The following is a 19,201-nucleotide window of genomic DNA, read 5'->3' on the forward strand; positions in this document are numbered from 1 at the left end:
CAACTTTCAAACTTACGAAACACACCATTGGATAGTGACCAAACCAATCCACAAGATCCAGATAACCACCAAAATAACAGTCTAGATAGTAGACCAAATTTAGTTGAAAACACTTCCCCTCTACAGGTTCTGGATGTCGAAAGAAATGAGATACAAATCGTTCCACCAGAATCAAATACCACCAATGTTGAGCCGGTTAGGAGGTCCACTAGAATCCGAAAATCTGTTCTGGCTGAAAGATTTCTATTGTTCCCTTGTTACATCACCATCAACCAATCACGTCTACACACAGGACAAAATAAAGGTACCAGGTATCCTATATCAAGTTACACCTCTATTCAACATTTTTCTACTAAACATACTGCATTTCTCACATCCTTAGTGTCTAAGTCTGAACCAAAAAGCTTCTGTGATGCAAAACATGACAAAGAATGGTGGGAGGCGATGGATGCTAAAATTCGGGTGGGCTTTACAAGATAATAAAACATGAACTATAACTGTTTTACCAAAAGGAGTCAAGCCAATCAGATGCAAATGGGGGTCAAAATCAAGTACAAGTCTGATGGATCCATAGAACGTTACAAGGCCAGGTTGGTTGCCAAGGGTTATTCACAACAAGAGGGACTAGACTTCAATGAGACCTTTGCCCCAGTCACAAAAATGGTACGGTACGCACAATGTTCGCAATCGCTGCTAACCGGGATTGGATTATATGTCAAATGGATGTCAACAATGCATTCCTACATAGCGACCTAATGAAGAAGTATATATGCAAGTGCCTCAAGGACATGCTAAACAGGGGGAGCATCAAGTCTACAAATTACATAAGTCCCTATATGGACTAAAGCAGTCTCCCAGGAATTGGTTCCACAAATTATCAATGGCTCTTGAAGAATTTGGATTCACTCAATCAAAAGCCGATCACTATTTGTTTACATATAAAAGAAAAACTATATTTTTTGTTGTTCTAGTATATGTTGATGATTTACTTATTGCAGGGAACAAAGAAGATGACTTTGAAAAATTTAAGCAATTTCTATGTCAAAAATTCTTCATGAAAGACTTAGGTAAGCCGAAGTATTTTTTGGGGATTGAAATTGATCGATCCAACCAAGGTATTTATTTATCGCAACAAAAATATGCATTGGGTATCATACATGAGGCAGGCTTACTTGGAGCAAAACCGATGGAATTACCAATGGAGCAGAAACATGGATTAGAAGTTGATCAAGGAGAGCTCATTAAAAATCCTATATATTATCACCGTTTAGTTGGAAGATTGATTTATCTTAGTGTCACACGGCCCGACATACAATTTGCAGTCCATTTGTTAAGCCGCTTCATGCAACAACCATGTCTCCCTCATTTTCATGCAGCTCTCAGGGTCGTTCGTTATCTCAAGCTCAATCCAGGCCAAGGGATTATGATGAGCAAACACAACAACATGCAACTAAGTGCATTTTGTGACTCCGATTGGGCGGCATGTAAACACAACAACTTGGTTAAGGAACTTTTGGATGATTTCCAAGTAATTCATACTTCTCCTGTGACAGTTTATTTTGATAATCAAGCAGCCTTACATGTTGCGGCAAACTCAGTCTTTCATGAGCGTACAAAGCATATTGAACTGGATTGTCATGTTGTTCGCGAGAAGCTCCTACAAGGCACGATTTGGACATGTTATGTTAGAAGCAAAGACCAGCTCGCAGATTTATTTACTAAAGCTCTAAGATGAGAAGCGTTTCAACATCTTCTAAGCAAACTCAGCATTAAAAATCTTTACGCTCCAGTTTGAGGGGGAGTGTCAAGAGCTGGACACCCACGGCCCACCGTTGGCATGAGACACCCACAACTGACATACATGGAAATGTCATACATAAAAACTAGTTATCATTCTCAACCTAGATGTTAACATTGTAAACGTTAACATTAGAGATGTTGAGAATCTATTGTATATATTCTGTTGTACACTCTTTTGTAAGCAATTCAAAAAATACAGCAATTCAACTTTTCTTTCTATCGCTATTCTCATTCTCCCATGATGCTGCTCGACTTCTAACAAAATAGAGGCAGTCCAGTGCTCGCAGAGCCTGCTCTGCTCGATATTCAATGTACTGTCTTGCAGAACCTGCTCTGCTCGATATTCAATGTACTGTCTTGCATAGCCTGCTCTGCTCAAAATACAACAAATGTTAAGGGAAAGAGTAAGGGACTTTATGTGGAGAAATAAGACTTTGCTCCCTTCTTCCGTTGGACCCCAGATAACCATTATTTTTTTTGACCTCTCTGCTCCAGCCTTCTTTGGCAACAATCAGTCCATGCCTTTTCGAACCAGAGCCAAAATCTGGCACCTTAGACCACTTGGCCAAACTGTCGAGTTGCCTGTCGCCCTCCCTACCTTGGGACACACAGAGAAGCGTGTGAAGCTTCAGTTTGCATAGGATTTTTTTTTGCCGTCGGTGTTTCTTGTTTGGCAAGCTCAAAAACTTAAAAAAACCCTCTGGTGGTCGTCCTATCTTCGTTTTTTCTTTTTTCTTTTTTTTTTCTTCCAGGGCCCGTTTGATGCACAGGAAGAATTTAATGTGGTAAATTTACCATGGTAAATTTTTCTGAAAAAATTTACAGGATGAAATTTCTCCATCTTTCAATCTGAGGCCATGTTTGATGCACAGAAAGAATTTAACATGGTAAATTTAACCCTGTTTGATGCACAGGAAGAATTTAATGTGGTAAATTAATCCTGTTTGATGCACAAGAAGAATTTAATGTGGTAAAATTAATCACGTTTGATGCACAAGGTAGAAAAATGGAGAAACTTTTTTCAGAACTGTTAGTAGTTGTTGTTTTTTTTTTCTTCTCCTCCCCAATTTGACGTGGGAAGAAATTGGAAGATGATCTTCCAAAACAACAAAATGTTGAGGGTGTATTCCCTACCATCCAGAAAACAACAAGATGCACAGAGTAACAACAACAGTTTTATGTAATAAAAAATAACACATTTAAAACCATGACATCCAATAGTGCAATATAGTTGACGAAATAAAATTTATAACGATAACGAAGTTAGCTAACCTATACAGGTTTAACTGTGTAATGGGTACATGTCCACAAAAGTTTAATGAGTACGAATCCACAAAAGGGTGTATTCCCTACTATCCAGAAAAAAGAAGTTTAATGAGTACATATCCAACAAAGAAAACATGTAATCACAAAACAAGTAATCCAACATTTGTGGCTGCACTTCCGTTCAACAAACTTCGTGTCTTCTATATCTTTCTTTGTGATGACATCTTCAATAAGTGGAGGCCTACGTACTTGCATACCATACTTGTTGTGGACATACTCATGCATGTGATACTCAGCTACTTCGAATGAATCAAATGATCTGAAGAGGGCGCCCTTGTACTGATTGACTAATGGTTGGCACCGCTCCCAGCTGTCATACATGTCTCACTCACAACCTTTGAAAACCACATACTACTTTTGGCGAGGCATCATCTTCGTTGTCCTATTCAAAACAAAACAAATGTCAAACAATCAAATGAAACAATAGTCAAAATTCATAAACAAACTTACTATTCAATTGATAATCTGTAAACATTTGAGATGATATAGCTGCTCTCACAGAATTGTTGCTTCCTCGCTGATGTGTTTTGCTTGCATTTTTCGGTTCGCTTAAGACAAAGTTATCATTCAAAGGTGCATCTTTTTCATCAAATTGCTCGGCATTTGGATTGTGTTCAATTATAAAGTTGTGCAATACACCTGTAGCAAGAACAATTTGCGCTTGTTTTTCGAATGGATACAATACTTGCATTTTCAATATTGGAAAACGACCTTTCAACATGCCGAAAGTTTTTTCTACTGTATTTCGGAGTGATGAATGCCTATGGTTGAATAATTTTTCTTCAGTTCTAGGTGAGCGTGCTCCCCGAGTGTTAAACCCAGACATATTATAACGATGCCCTCGATAAGGTGTTAGCAAACCGACAATGTTTGGATATCCCCCATCAGCAAGATAATATTTGCCTACAATTGAACACAATGTATTTATACACTGTTACATGCTTGTTAAAAGAATGCATTGGTTGGTGGAACTAATACGTACCTTATGGAACAACAAACGGATCTGTTTGATGATCAAGTGCATTGTACAATACTCTTGAGTCTGTTGCACTTCCTCCCATCCAGCCAAAACGTAGTGGAATCGAGTGTCGAATGCAACTACAACCTTGACGCTTTGAGAACCGAATCCTTTTCTATTGCGAAACCTTGCTTGATCTGAAGCTGGGACCCATACAGGTACATGGGTGCCATCAATTGCTCCTAAACAATTCTATATGCATATATACAAGTTAGTCATGTTCTATGTGTACTGTTAGTCATGTTGTATGTGTACAATACAAGCATCAATTGCTCTTAAACATTTCTATATGCATATATCCAAGCACCTCAAGTTACTAAACAAAGACAGCATGACTTACAAACTACAAGATCATGTTAGGCATACCACTGCAAAATTAATGGAATATCATGTATATGAAGATCAACTGACCAAGTTTGGATGCAAATTATTCGTATTATACAATTGAATTTAACTAGTTAGATATGGCAGTTAAAATTAGCTCCAAGTAAAACGTAAACTCAGTATATATATGTATTTTTTTCAGAGTCAAAATCTAAAATGAATCTGAATTTAACTAAAAATTTCAAATTCAGAAAATTATAGATGTCGGATAGTCATGAACTGATTGGGGCACAAATAACTACTATGGAAGAGAACCTAGAAACTCTCTTCCAAAGTGGCAAAGACCAACCTGATCTTTTTGGGTTAGAAAACGAGGTGCTGTTGGCCGACAAATGCACTGGGGCAAACAGTTGATCACCAGAAACCTTATGTTAAGGGTTTTGAATAGAAAACAAGTGTCATGTGGTGTCAAGTGTTTCGCTGACATTGTAATGCACTAGTTTACCTGATCCACTCTCTTACTCTCAGCAGGTAATATTGCACGCTTTGAAATTACAGACTTGTAGCACAGGTTCTTAGCTAGATTTGATAAATCGTAATTATTCCTAAGCCAATTGGTGTGATTGCAAAAAGACAGATAACCAAAGAACTAAAGATCTGCATTTTCCTTGAACAACAAAAGTCAAGGTAAAGGTAGGCCTTCTTTTGCAGGAAACCGATTGTGAAAGCAGAATGATAAAGCAAAATGTGTTCAAGATCAAGAAGCAGGTCTCATGTGAATATAGACAAATCTGTTCTCTAAACAGATTAACAAATGTATATTAGATCTGTAAGGCCAAATCAGATTTAAAAGATGAAATAAAAAGAGAGAACATGACTTCAAGAATCAAATTCAGAACTATAAGAAGATAGGACACATCAAAAGTAGAGGAGAAGGAAGAAGATCGAAGGAAGACCCCACATTCACCCAACGATGACCCTCGTTCTTTTTTTGCCCCACCTTTTCCCCACAAGTAGAAGCAGAAAAATAGCAGAAACAGAGAATGCTACAAAACAGGGCACCGAAAACAGCAATAAAACATCTGATCATAAACATTGATGCTTGTACTGCCTTCTACTCCTTTCTACACATTCCTAACAGCAAAATGAAGACAAAACACGCAAGAGCAGGTCTGTTACAACGAGAGCAAGAGAGAAAGAGGGAAAAGGAAGGCTTCAACAAGAGCAAGAGAGAAAGGGAGACAACGAGAGCAAGAGAGAAAGAGGGAAAAGGAAGGCTTCAACAAGAGCAAGAGAGAAAGGGAGACAACGAGAGCAAGAGAAGCAAGAGCAAGAGAGGAAGGGAGACAACGAGAGCAAGAGAGAAAGACAGAGAAAAAAACTTTGGGCATTTCTGAAAGGGACACAACGAGAGCATGAGAAAAACCCTTACATGAGCGGCGACTGTGGCGTTGGTGAACCAGCGGAGGAGCGGAGCGGCGACGATGAGAAGGGAGATATTCTCGAATGCGAGGGAGGAGTTGTCGTCGACTGTGGAGGGAGGAGGAGACAGGTGAAATGAGGGGAAGATGGGCGTGAGAGGGAAAAGATCGAGCAGGTGAAATTTCACCCGCTCGATTTAACGAAAAACGGGTGAAATTTCACACTGTTTGATACGTCGTGAGACGGGCGGGTGAAATTTCACCCGCCCATACAAATTTCACCCACTTCTCTTGTTTTACCAGGACAATCAAACGGGCCCCCAATGACGACCCAAGACCTGTCCAGAAGGCCTGAGGGCATCTGGTGCACGGTCTGGCTTCTTTCTCATCGTGTCAAGGAGTGAAGATTTAGCAGGCTTCGGTGCTTTCTTGCCCAAGATTTTTTTTTTCTTCGCAACGACCCAAGTCTACTGTAAAGAGCTTTTTCCATAGCTCCTGCTGCTTGTCGGGCACAGTCAGTCGCCTATCTTGCGGTAGCAGTAGGAACATGCTCTCTAGGCGTCCTTCTCACAGTGGTAAGGAAGGAGACATGCCGGGAGTATTCACCGCGCCGGTAGCAAGGTCACCCTCGAGGTGGCGGTGGAGAAAACTCGAGCAGCGGCAGGGGCACGGCAGACAAAACCCTAGCAGAGGGTTTCGTGAGAGGAGAGAGGAGCTCTTCAGAGGAGAGAGAAGAAAAACCTAAAAACTATGAAAAACACGTTTCGAAGCGGTTTGTACACTAAAAATTTGAAAATTACAGAATTGGTCAACAACTTTCGCATTATTCTCAAAAACATTGTCGAAATTTTGATAAATTAATGCCGCAACATTTTGCTAAAAAATTTTCCAAAAAGACGCTTGCGAAAAGTAATTTCAAAGAAGAACTGCATCTTTATGTGAAATTACATATAGGTACCCTCAAACTTATTTGAAATTTCTGAAAGATGGTTCTGAAAATTTTGTTTTCCATTTTTCAGCGAAAAACTGAGATTTTATAATAATTGCGTAAAGGTACCCTCAGCCTATTAAATACTGTCGAAAGGGGGTTCAAAAAAATAAATTTGAAAATAAATGAGGAAAGTTACTATTATCACCTCAAATTTTTCAAAAAAAAAATTGTATTTTATTTTCACCCATTTATTTGACTTTAAATTTTAGACCCTAAGCCCAATTCTAAACCTCAAAACAAATTTGCAACTATTCGATCCAAAATGAACCTTTAAACCCATGTTTGAACCCGAACACAAAATTCTCATTCAAAACTCAACTTGAGACGCGAGATCAAATCCAAAATCTAACTCTCGAATCAAAAATAGATCCAAAACCCAAGTTTAGATCCAAATCAAGCATTTCAAACTCAAAATCCAAAATCGAGTTCAAAACGACAAAGTCTGGTGCTATGAACGTTGCGCGCGCGTGCACAGAACTTCCCTTTGTTTTATGCTTTGTCCTCGCACCAAAATATGTTTTTGAAGCTTAAACCACTCACTAGAACGCGCCAATGACCGATTGAACCCAATCCGGATTTAAAAGGAGCTCGAAGTCGCTCGAAACTGAGTCGGCCGCCCATTTGTAACAAAAAACTTTTTTTTACCCATTTTAAATAAAAAAGTGTTTTATGCTTCTTATGTAGACAACTTTTTTTTCATTTTATTTTATGATTTTATCTTGTTTTATTTTGTTTAAAAAAAATCGCGCGTTGCACAGCCCCGCGCAATTGCATGGCCGCGTGCTGTCTGTGTGCAAACACGCGCAAGAGCACGTTTGCACGCCACCCAAGTGCACATTGCTTGGTGCCGCGTGCTCACGGGCGCAGTGTGATGCGCGCCAAGACACCCATGTTAATGAAAAACCTCCCCCCAAGGGGCTGTTTTTGGACCTGGTGGGTGGGCAATTAACTCTGCCCACATCCCAAAGGGGTGTTTGCAGGGCTAGTGGCCAATCACACTTTGTCAAAGCCTATTTAAAAAAAAAAAAATTATTCAAAAATATTTGAAATTCGCATAAAAATCTTGTTAAATTAAAAAAATCAAATTTTGAATTTTGGCTCTAAAACTCTCTATAAATACCCCCACAATCCTCCCTCTTGAGCATGAGCCAACCATGGAAGAACCTTTAATGCTTCCTCACTTAAAATTTTTTATTTTCCCTTAACTATCTCTTTTCATTTTTTCTTCTTCTCCAACCTTGGAAGTAAGCTTCTCCAAGTCCCAACTATTTAAGAGAGCATGACAAGATATTAGAGGCATGTAGTCCTCATTTCATTTTAATTTTTGTTTCCCCTTGCCACGTCCCCCTGGCCATGCAAGAACACTCTAATGATGTCCTATCCAAAGTCGAGAGCTACATCTTGAGCACACTAAGAGTATGAGCAATGCAAACCAAATTCCATTTCTTCATTTATTTCCAAAAATATTTTTGTTATATGGTTCTACTCATCATTTATGTTTGAGATGATGTTTATGCATGAAGTATTAATTTTCTTTAATTAATGAGCAAATGCACGGTGAGAACGAGTGTTTCGGTTGAGATTTCTTCATTCTTGTATTGATTTTTTAAGATGAGACTTGCCCGAGAAAGCCCCTCACGAATTTATACATGTTAATATGCATTCTTCATGCAACTCTCACACTTAGTTTTTTTCTTAATCACCTGATTTGGGACCCCAATGAGTGTTTTCTTATGTTGCTCTTCATTGCATGTATGTTTGATTTTGTTCCATATCCTATGGTGGAAGAAATTGATTTTCTTGTAATAATTGTGGTTTTTATACAAAAATATTTAGAATCACATTTTTCAAAAGATTAAACAAGAACCCATTTTAATGAGACTTTGAAAACTTACCTTAGACTCTTGCATGAGTCCAAATTTCTCTCCAACCCACATAAAAATTGAAGTAGGATTTTTCAAGTTATTTTTTAATTTTAATTCTCATAAAGACATATATGTATATATATATTATATACATATTCATGCACATGATTATTTCTCTTTGTCATTCTCTCTTTATGATTTAACATATTCTTTGACAAACTCTCATATATGTATATATGAATATATATATATGTGTATCCCATTCTAAACCTCTCTCTTTTTAAAACCCTCTTCTCCTCTCTATTTGATTCAAACCTCCTTTTCACAAGCTTTCATATATGTATCTATATGTTATATATAAGTATACATGTATATATAAATATGCATATAAATATGTATCTCTCTCTTTTTCAAATCTTTGATTTTGTGATTTTTAAGATATCTTTTTCTTTCTCTTTCTCTATATCTCTTTTGTGGTCATGTCTTTCATCTTTTCCATTCTTTTGAACATTTTTCTCTCAAGATCTTTTTATTTGTCGACTTCATCAAGACCAAAATTCAAATAATGACTCAATATTAGAATTATGTTTGATGGTCTACAACCTCATTCTATTTTTCAAAAACTTTTTTCTTTTCACAACAATATTTATGATAATCATACAAATAAAAAAAACAAAAATCTTAGATGTATGTGATGGTAGGAATGTTTTTAGATGAATTTTGTGTTAGATATGAATCATGTAGGACCAATGCATTCATACATCCACATTCACTTAACATCACAAATGATCAAAAGCACCCTTCTAAAAGAACTAAAGAAAGATGAGATGGGGGTCTAGCTAGGTAGCAACTGAATTAGAGCAAAATCTCAAATTTACTTAAATTCTTAAGAGAACACTAAATCTATTTCAAAAGTGATTTCTAAATGTTTTCAAATGATATTTGCAAAGATTCCTCAAATCAAAATGGTTTACACTCTCAAATGATTCTTCAAAACTTTTTCAAAATCTTGAAACATGAAGTCTTCAACATTTTTTCAAACACTACACTACATTTAGAATAAAAAAGATGTTTAAGCCAAAATGAAATGCATCAAGAATAAGCATAGCCCTTCAATTGATTACTCCAGTATAGGTGCTAGGAACGGTTGATCCTCGTACCGACCGGTGAGTCCCTTTCTCTCTCATTTCAAAACAAAACATTTTTTTCTAGAGCAAACCAAAAACCAAAATATTTTTGGGGATGTGAATAGTTATGCTCAAAATTTAAAATTGAGATATCCTTGCTTCTAAGCAATGTTTTAGAATATTATTGGAGATTTTGCTGATGAGATATTCTTTATGTTGCTTCTTGTTTACTATTCTTTGCTTGCCATTAAAAAGTAAATATTTAGAAATGACATCTGGAGTGAGAGCCTCGGAAATGGCCAAAACCAAGAAACTCAATGGAACTAACTTCTATGCGTGGAAAACTAGAATCATATTGGCCTTAACTCTGGAGAGGCTGATCTATGTAATCAACAAGCACTTTCCCACCTTAGGAGACAAGCCTATAGATGAGGAAAGGAGAGCATATGAGGCCTTTGAGACTGACGACTTGATGGCTAAGACCATCATGTTAACATTCATAGAAGATGACTTGATCAGGGTGATTGAGGACTTTGAGGACTGTCTAACTACCAAAAAGATGTTTGATACTATTTCCTCAAAGTATAATTCTACTATAGTAATGCATGTTTAGCTGCTTCTAAAACAATACAATTCATATAAGATAAAAAGTTAGACAGAGTGGTTGACTATGTCAACAAGATGTTGGTCATGACTAAAGACCTAGCTGTAGTAGGAAATGTCATATCTAATAACATGCAGATATGCACCATTCTAAATAGTCTACCACCTTCCTAAGATATGACTGTTACAACATTAAGTCTCCAGTTTGACACTCTGACTTTAGAGAAACTCTCCATACAATTAGCTATTCAGCAAGAACGTCTAGCCAAAAGAAATAATGCAGAACTAATGACTGTCCATGAAAAACCAGCCAGTAGTCATGTGCCTGTAAAACCCAAAGAATTCAAAAGGAGATACGATGGCAAGTTTAAGAAAAATTTTGTTGGTACTCAGAGAACACAAGGAATTATAGTGAAATGCTATAGATGCGAAAAGTCTAAACACATTAAGAAGAATTGCATGACAAAATTTCTGAACAAAAAAAAAAAACAATAATGATAAGGACAAGAAGAAGAAGAAGAAGAAGAAGAAGAGAAATCAAGGAGACTCCAACAGAGAAGTCATCTTCATTATGTCAAAGTGCTTGTTCGCATATGGAGATCTGTTAGGTTGGTGGGTTGATTCGAGGGCTACACCTCCATTGCAAAACTAAAGAAAACATGATTCGCATGGAAGACCTGAGTTTGGAAATGCAAAATGTCTATATGGGTAACAACTCATACAGTGATGTTATGGGAGTCGGGTCATATCGACTGAATGTTGGGGGCACAAGTGTTATTCTTACTGAATTCTTGTTTGTCTCCTTCATGAGGAGGAACTTAGTGTCAGTCCTTGCTTTGACTGGAAAAAGTTTTGATGTCCATTTTGTTCAAGGGAAAGTCACAGTGGGAAAACATAGGAGGACCATGTTCGATCGAAAATATGTAAAAGATCATGACATGTTCAAACTCAATGACATGAATAAAGCTTCTAATTCTGCTTATAATGATTGTACAAACTTATAGCATGAAAGATTAAGCCATGTAAACATCAATAAGATGAAGATTTTAGCATAGCAAAGTGTATTACCTGATATAAATGTAAATGATTTCAGGAAATATGAGTCGTGTTTATACGAAAATATGACAAGAAAACACTTTTCATTTGAAGCAATTCGGACCACTGATCTATTGGAAATAATTCATACTGATATTTGTGGACCTTTCAAAATCCAAACATATAGTGGCAAGTTATACTTCATAACATTTATTGATGACTTCTCAAGATTTGGTTATATTTACCTTATTAAATATAAGTCAAAATCACTTGAAAAATTAAAATAATATAAATATGAAGTCAAGAGATAGCTTGGAGAATATATCAAGATTGTAAGGTCTGATTGAGGATGTGAATATATATCAAATGGAGTCCTCAAATACTACAAATACCTTGGATTTAATAGACAAAGAACAATGTATAAGACACCACAACAAAATGGTGTCGCTGAGAGGTGTAACAGAACCCTCTTGAACATGGTGAGACCTATGTCACCAGAGTGCGGGGTGCGGGTGCCGGTGTGGGTGCGGGTGCCGGCATGGCACATCTCAAAAAATTTAGGTGCGGCGGTGAGGCAAGAGTATTTTATTATTATTATTATTATTGTTGTTATTATTATTATTAATTTATTATAATAAATTAATAATAAAAGAGAGAATCATCTGATAAAGAATAAAATATAAATTAAAAAGCTAGAGAAAAACATGGCATTTTATTTTTACCACTGTAACAAAAATAAAACTTAAAGAAAATTTAACATGAATCACAACTAAAACTAAAAACAGAACAACAGGAAAATAAAAACATAAGAATACAATGCAAAGAGAGAGAGAGTTTACCCAAATAGAGAGCTGACCATGCAGCCGATGAGGAAGACATAACAGAGAAGCACGTAGCATGGAAAAGAAAACTGCCTGGTTGAAGTGGAGGGAATCAGACTTAAGAAAGGGCGGAGCGGGAATCCGACGCCCAAAAGAGACCAAGAACCAGGAAAATGACAAAACCTCCACCACAGCAATTGCCAACCCGAGAGGAAACCCGAAATTCGAAACCAGACGAAGGTAACCAAACACCTGCTTGGAAACACAATCTCGGAAAAGTCCCTACCAGAGCCAAATTCGCAGAACCTACCTATAAACAGAAACTACATCTGCAGCAATTAATGGCGCCCCCCAAAACAGGAGGAAGAGAAAGAGAGAGAGAGAGAGAGAGAGAGATTGAGAGCAGGAAGGAAGCGGGACAGGGGGTTTTACCAAATGAGGAGGGGAGACGACGACTCCACTGAAACCGCCTACATTTGGAGTGGAGCCTACTCGCTTTGGACTTAGAGAAGAGTCGCAGCGTCCCAGCGGAAAGAGAGAGTCGCAGGACGAGGGAGAGAAGATCGTGCGTGCCATATTTGTTATAAATTTAAAAAAAAAACCCAAAAAATGGACGAAAAAGGGCAGGGTGCAGTTTGACCGCATCCGACTCACGTTTGACGCGAGTCGGGAGCGCGTCTAAAAAAGACGATTTTAGTCGGGTGCGGCTGACCGCACTCGACTCTTGTTTGACCACTTTGGGTGCGCACCGGAGGCGCACCGGCACCCGCATCGCGTCGACGCGGGTGCAAGGGCAAAAAAAACGCACCCTGGTGACATAGTTGAAAACAAGCTTCTGTGTGCTTGTTAAGCGAACACATGAGGGGGGGCAGAGAGAGAGACAGAGAGAGAGAGAGCACTAGAGTCCTCATTTGTATTTGGTGCTCAAACTTGAGAGCTGTCCTGTCCAACACAGTAGTGTGACAACTCTCATTAACAAATCAGACTATTATTGCTCTAGCCTGCACTACAAGATCTTAGTTATTCATTCATCTTTTTGATATAATTTTGCTCTTGTTTTTGCCCACCTCATATATATTATATTTGCATCTATCTATGTTAAATAAAAAACATTATATAAATATATGCATATGTATATACATATATACACAATCAGTGCATCAAGACTAGTGTGGTACATGCCCATGCACCCTGCCCCCAAAACTTGTTCTTGTATTGATAAAGAGTAGCAAGCAAATTTATCTCAGTTTTTCAGCCGAAGCACATCATCTGTTTTTATAGTGCCCTTCATCTCCTTCCTTTTCAATGTTTGGTATATGTTCTTTCTTATGATGTTATGCATGTTGTATAAACTGAATGCCCACATATACTTTTAGCAAAAAAGTCCAAGACCATGGATATTTCTCTTTAAAACACATTAAACAAAAGTGAAATTAAGGTATCTAGACAGACCTAATATACTAGTTTAGATAATGCAATCGAATATTTTTCTTCCTAACCCTCTCGCTGATATAACAGGGAAAGGACCTAAGCAAATCCAATATGCTTTGATAATTATATAATATTCCATTTTAGTAGGTCTTTAGCATACATATAGTTTCTCAACTGTGGGCAGAGCGCTCATCTGCACTTAGCAAGGTGCATAAGTGCAAAAAGATTTTTTATTTTTAAAGTTATTTTCCTTGTAGCCTTGTTATTTTTTGTCTTTCAATGTGTTTTTTTTTTGTTAGTCTATAATTCATTTGATAGTGGCTTCTTCATTTGATCCGTAGTAATGATTTTACTCAAGGCTTAGTTATGCTTTTGCATCTTGTTGAGCTCTCTTATGGCTAATGTTGAGGAAACATGCCATTTTGGCCAGAAGTTACTGGTGAGATGATAAGACAAGACGTGCTTGTATGTTGTAATGACTTATAAGCTCATTATGTTATATGTCATTGTTTTAGTTATAGTTGACTATTTTAACACTTCATGTAGATAACCTAATTATTTACTTGTTTTTTTAATTTCTCAAACACAATAACCAAGCAGTGGTGTCTTGTCCCAAGTATTATGTGGTTTTTGAGAGAAAGACTAGATCATCATACAATACATGAAGTAGAAGACCAACTACTAGTGAGTTGTCATACTTATTTGTATGTTTGTGGTTGGTCTAGCCTTGTTAAACTTTTGTGTCTATTTTCATGTCGATATATGACAACAATAACCCCAATAATTGAATATTTTGAACTATTTGAATTTTGATATTTTGTGATTTTATTTGATACTATTGAATATTTGAACGGTCAGGAATGCTACTGTTTATCTTTTAGATAAATCAGTTTGCAAGAGTTGATTTTGCTATATGGGTATTTTATGTATTGTTTTGTTTTACACGATCTTGTTTAATGTGTTGATTTGGATATAATAGGTTCCTGTTATGAATTTTGTAACGGTGTTGATATAACACATTTTTGTGTTATTAATTGCATACATGATAATAATATAATAATTTGTATGATGTTTCTAAAAACAAAGAGTAGAACAAACAATATAAAAGAACAAAGTGATATTGTCATCAAACCACACACAAAACGAATGTAGTTGACCATAAATACACAAACACTAAACATAACAAAAAGAATGAACAAAACAAAAAACAAATGCCAGACGGAATGAATAGAATAAATACATGTAAAACAAATGTTGGACAAAACAAACATAGTGTTGTACACCCAAAACCATCAAATTATGGACAAAAATCATCATTGTCCATTAAAACAAGCCAATGGTGTTGTTGCAGATCAACTATCCCTGGCCCGGCCAGGCGAGCATTATAGGATGTTTGTGCAACAAGCTTTGGCATTGCTCAGGAAGCAAGTGAGATCCAATCGAACCTCGAGTCAAGTAGAAAGCAATGCACGTGGAATGTGCAACACGGTGGTGTAATGATGAACCACATCAGTGCAACATGGTCGGCAGTCCCTTTAAAAGATGCAGTCTCATCGGTAAGTTTCCCACTTGTAGCATTAGGCTGCACACGGGGGGATGCGTATGGTAGTGAGGGGGCAAGCAAGTGAAAGCTCATCGTCGGGTAGGCGATGGTCGGTTGCTTTGCTTAATGACATCTAGTTGGTAACTGGCTTTGGCTCAAGGGCTTCTTTCAAATGGAAGTCTTCCCCTACCCAGATTTCGTATGGAGGTAGATAGGTGTTTGGAGGAATGACTGTGTTCTGACAGGGCCTCGTGGTCATGGCTTGCTGATGGCCTACTGTCGGATAATCCTGAGTGATGGTTTGTCCAGTGCCTGACAATCCTCATCTAGTCCATGGTTTGAAAGATTGATGAATGCTTCCGCTACATGAGGGGCTGTTTGATGGCCTGAAAATCTGGAATTGGAAATATATTTGTAGAAATATATTTCCTGGAAGAATGGAATGAAAAAAATCTTTCTGATTCCCATTTTGATGTGTGTGTGATGACTGAGAAATAAAAAATTTATTTCTCAGTTTGATGAAAAAGAAACATATTTCCAGATTTTTTAGAAAAGGAAGATTGATCTAGCATATAAACAACAATAACAAGCAAAAGCATAGACGCATGTGGTAAAATTCAAACATCACGTGGTAAAATTTTAAAACACAATATGATAAGTTTTGTTTGCATTAACTTTTCAGCTTACTTTCTAAATGAAGAATGCTACCTGAATTCAAAAACAGTTAAACACTAACACAAAATCACTTGGGTTTAGTACACACCAGCAGCCACGTTTTCATTTGACAGGTCAAGGAAAATGAAACTAATCTAATAGATACAAATATAAAAAGGCCTACAGCTGCCTAGGAAAAAGTTTAGGAATGTATCACTTACAAAATTTAAGCAGTAATCCTTAGCAGTGAGAAATGGGAAAATGATGAACCAGTAAACACAATCTGTAAGCACCATAGCTCCGGCACTTGTCTGTCAAAACCAACAACAAGATCAAAGTACTTACAAGATTGATGCAAAACAAAGAAAGAAATACACAGACATATACTATAAAAAAATACAAGTCATTTTAAGTACAGAAGCCAATCATTCTAGAATGAGTAACTTTTTGTCTCTACTTTTTTTTTCAAGTCTACAAATACATACCTGAAATAAAATTTGAAAGATATGGCCCCAAATCCCAGCTTTTTCATGAACATATATTCCTCTATAGTGTCTCTTTCATTATCTACTTTCATATGGTCAGCATTATCACAACCTAATTTTTTCAGGCCCATATAGCAGCCATACATGGATAATAAGGAACCGATCTACAAAACAAATTGAGCATATAAGAAAGAAATTATTGTCTCTGATCGCCACAAAGAATGATGACAACCTGTATAAATTGACATCTGTGACATACCCCAAAATATATCGTTAGTAAGGTGAATGTCCACCTATTTAGTAGCAAGTAGATGTACAACACAAAGTTACCATATGCAATGCAGCTTTCAGACTCTATAAGCCACTAAGGTTCAAGCAGGATATGTCTGAAAAGAGAAGCTATAAAAGATATCCCATACTGAAAGTTTCAAGGTAAATATTTGAACATAGCAAGCAGATAAATTAAACGATAAGCTGCATGTTGACAAAAGATATTATGAATGATATGATGCAACATAATTGGGAGTCTTCTTTCACAAAATTGGAATCAGGGGTTCTAGTGTTAGTAGGTAATTCCATTGTCGAGATAAAGAGGCTTCCAAATGATATGGTACAACATAATTGGGAATCTTCTTTCACAGAATTGGCATCAGGGGTTCTAGTATCGGTAGGTGATTCCAATTGAATAAAGAGGCTTTCAAATTATTGCAGCCTTAATACAGTCCAACATCATGTGGTGAACTTCAAGTGCAGATGTTTGCTATTCCCTCTAGGATTTATCAGCACTACACTATGAATGAACTTACTGAGTGTAGAAGTAGAACATGTGAGCAACTCTGATTTACTTCCACCAAATAGACACCCCACAAACCAATCAAACCACGACTGCCAATGATTAAACCAATGTCTGGTCTCTAGAATGGGGAACTCTAGAACATTGCCACCACCGACACAAGTTGCCTCAATCAAGCAAAGCTGATAAATGGGTAAATGAAAATTGTACTCAGTTTAGAGAATAATAAATTTTAATGCAAAATATAGCAAAACAAGCAACCCCGGTTTTGTTTCCCTGGTATCATCTTATCCTCCAGCTCGAGTTTCCTCAAAGAAACCATAGAAAAAGAGTTTTTCCAAAAGGTGGTGCTCACCTGATCAAAGGCAGGCAAGTTGGCCTGGTGTAAAACGAGATGCTTTCCTTCTTTTCATGCTAAAGCTAATCCTTTAACTGAAAGCCTGGAATTCTCAATCTGACAGTATTCCAGAAGCAAAAGATAATCGAACCTTGCACAAATAAGAAGCGATTTTAGACAACAAGCCTCGACATATAATCGAAAAGTTTCAGGATCTCTGAACTTTTCCCGAGGGGAGCAAGAGAGCGAGAGGGTGACAATTTTGTCTACCACTGCCAACTTGATTCAGACAAGCATCACAAACACAATTGGGTACATTGGAATCTTGATCGGGAAAAAAAATTGGGTACCTTCTTCAGACATCAATTATTCATCAAAGTGAGCAAATGATAACGAAAAAAAATGAGGGGAAGGGGCATTTACGAGTATCCTTTATTCTTGAGCTCCCTCACCACATTAAGGAGACTCTTTTCCTTGAACGACTTCAACGCCAACCTCAACACAGAAGCCACTGCACAAACGAGAGAGGAAGAGATGGAAGACTTGTTCTTCAGCAAGGGTGAGAGAGACGATGAGGGGAGCAGGAGAGTGAGAGGGTGAGATAGACGATGAGGGGAGCAGGAGAGTGAGAGGGAGAGAGAGACAACGAGGGGAGCATGAGAAGAGAGATGATGAGGGGAGCAGGAGAATGAGAGGGCGAGAGGTTTTCGTGCATAGGCAGGAGGGAGGTGACCAAGGGAGGCAGCAGTGACAAGAGGGAGGCGATGCGTGGGTGCCCTAATGGGCAAAAAAATTTACCCAGAAATATGTTTCCACCCCTCGGGGTGGAAACATATTTTTGAAAAAAAAAATTGATTTCGGCATTAACGGTAAAATTTTTTTTCCATGTTTGATGGCACGGAAAAAACTTAAAAATTTGATTTTTCTTTTTCTCAACTACAGTGGATTTCCAGCCCATCAAACGGGCCCTTAAGGTTGAGCTAGGCTAGCTGAGGGCTTATGGACACCCTCAACGCCGTACTGGCCAAATAGGCATGAAAAACTCAGCCCATGACACATTAGTATTAGAGCAGAACGATTTCTCTAAAAGAACTGGAAAGACAAGAATGATGTGAGAATGAGTTCAAAAAGACAAAAAGAACATGACATTTTGATGCAAAGATACATTCAACAAGTTGTTCTGAAGGCCATGGAGATAACACATTTCAAAGATGGGAGATAATACATTTCAAAGATGGTATCTCAGTGTCATGAGGAGAAGGCCATGGATGTGCAACTTGCTGATGCAGATAGGTTGAGAAGCCCAACGTGCAAAATGATTGTCTAAGAGGGCATGAGCTCTTGGTGTTGACATTGATAACAAAAATGAACATGTCATGATACTCAAAAGGTGAGTATTGTTTGGTGACACATCTTGAAAATTTGATACTTAATGGTGGCCAGATATGTTATTATTAAAAGCGATAGGCCCAAAGTTGGACTAGAAGCAATACACCCAATAAGGCAAGTAGCTGTGATGTGGCGGGTGTGTCAATCAATGGATGTTGGCATAATTGAAAGAAATGAAAGGGATGACTACAAATTTTTTTACATAGGCAGCAGGTCGACGTGGGCGTCGATGATTTGG

The sequence above is a fragment of the Nymphaea colorata genome, chromosome 6, assembly GCF_008831285.2.
Source record: "Nymphaea colorata isolate Beijing-Zhang1983 chromosome 6, ASM883128v2, whole genome shotgun sequence".
NCBI lineage: Eukaryota > Viridiplantae > Streptophyta > Magnoliopsida > Nymphaeales > Nymphaeaceae > Nymphaea > Nymphaea colorata.